The sequence below is a fragment of the Parus major genome, chromosome 26 (assembly GCF_001522545.3).
Source record: "Parus major isolate Abel chromosome 26, Parus_major1.1, whole genome shotgun sequence".
In the NCBI taxonomy this organism is placed as follows: domain Eukaryota; kingdom Metazoa; phylum Chordata; class Aves; order Passeriformes; family Paridae; genus Parus; species Parus major.
This window is the reverse complement of record NC_031795.1, coordinates 5,238,724-5,240,684: the sequence shown is the minus strand read 5'-3', so window position 1 is coordinate 5,240,684 and position 1,961 is coordinate 5,238,724.

The following is a 1,961-nucleotide window of genomic DNA, read 5'->3' as shown; positions in this document are numbered from 1 at the left end:
GATCCGAGGACCTGCTGTCCTTTCAGATGCCCTCTGTGCTCCTTCCAGGACCTGGTGTCCCTCTCAAGTGTCCCTCGCTGTTGGTCCGAGGACCTGGTGTCGCTCCCTTCTTCATCCCGGGACTTGGTGTCCCTCCTTGGTGCCCCCCGTGTCCCTTCCAGGACCTGGTGTCCCCTCCCGTGTCGCTCATGGGACGTGGTGTCCCTCCCGACTGCCCTCCATGTCCCTTACAGGACCTGGTGTCCCTCCTTGATGCCTTCCATGTCCCTTCCAGGACCTGCTGTTCCCAACAGTGTCGCTCATGGGACCTGGTGTCCTCTCCCGTGTCGCTCATGGGACCTGGTGTCCTCTCCCTTGTCGTTCATGGGACTTGGTGTCCCTCCTTGGTGCCCTCCGTGTCCCTTCCAGGACCTGCTGTCCTCTCCCATGTCGCTCATGGGACCTGGTGTCCCTCCTCGGTGCCCTCCGTGCCCCTTCCAGGACCTGGTGTCCGTTCCCGTGTCGCTCATGGGACCTGGTGTCCCTCCTCGGTGCCCTCCGTGTCCCTTCCAGGACCTGCTGTCCCCTCCCGTGTCGCTCCCGCTGTCCCTCCTTGGTGCTCCCCGTGTCCCTTCCAGGACCTGGTGTCCCCCCGGTGCTCCGCAGTGTCCCCTGGGCTGTCTCCCACCTCGGGGCTGTGCCAGCTCCGTCTGTGCCTTTGTGTCCCCGGGTGTCCCCCCCGTGTCCCCGCGGGGTCCTGGCAGCCTCAGTGTGACACTGCAGACCCCAGGGACGATCCCGAGCCCCCTCCCGGTGCCAGCGGGGCCTGGCTCTCCCCCCGCGGGTGTTTGGGGGTCCCTCCCGGCCCGGGGCTGTTATCGGCAGGGAGGGGTGGCCGCTTTGTGATAAGGAGCCCCAAAGTTCTCCTGAGCTCGGGTGCCGCGGGGCAGCTTTGGGGTGCCCGATACCGTATCTGCCCCGGGCAGCCCCTGGCGTGGTCCTGCCGCGGATTTTTGGGATGGATCCGCCTTGGAGCGCTCGGTTCCGGCAGCCTCGGGAGCGGGACAGGGCTGGCAGCACCTCTCCATCCCCTGGGAGGGGGATTTGGGTCCCATCTCCTCGGTACAGAACTTCTTGTGTGGTTTAATTCCTTCCCTGGTGGTGTTTGGGATTTGGCCTTTAAACCCCAAATTTGGTGGGGGCTAAATGAGGGATATCAGCCCGAGGGATATCCCTGCTCACTCCTGTTCCCTCCCAGAGCCCTGCAGACACCGCTGATTCCCTGACAAACCCTCCACAGGGCGTTGTGTAGGATTTCACCTTTAAACCTGAAATCCCACAGCAGCTAAAGGCCCTAAACTGCATTTCCCACATGGGAAAGATCCATTCCTGAGCTACCCTCGCTCACTGCTGTGAGAAACGAGGTTCACATAATTTTATAGAATTTAAAAGTTTAATAAAAAAACAATTAAGGGAAAAAATGAAGTAAAGTATACAGATACAGCCAGGTGTCTCTGCATTCACCTCACTGACAAAGGATTGTCCCTTAAAAACAGAACCCTGCTCCATATCCAGAAATTCTCATTCATATCCAGAAATTCTCATCCATATTCCTAAATTTGCATCCATATTCATCCATTCTTCTGTGGATCTTTGGGGTTCTTCTGTTTAGTTTTCTCTTGCCCCCTTCCCAATGGATCAATCTTCTTGAGATTTACATTCCCTGATACCAGAAATGCAATAAATTCCTCCCCCTCCAGAGTTCTGGGCACTGCTGTCCTCATCTGGATAAGATATTTACAAATGCAGGAGTTCTCCAGCTATTTATTTTTTTTCCTCTTTGGGTTTCCTCTTTATCCTTTTTTTTCCAGTCTTTGGGTTATACAAACAAAAGCAGTTTTTATTTTAATACCACACCATAGCCTAACCTATATATATTATACCACTATTTCTAAATTCCATCAATAACAGAAACAAAACTA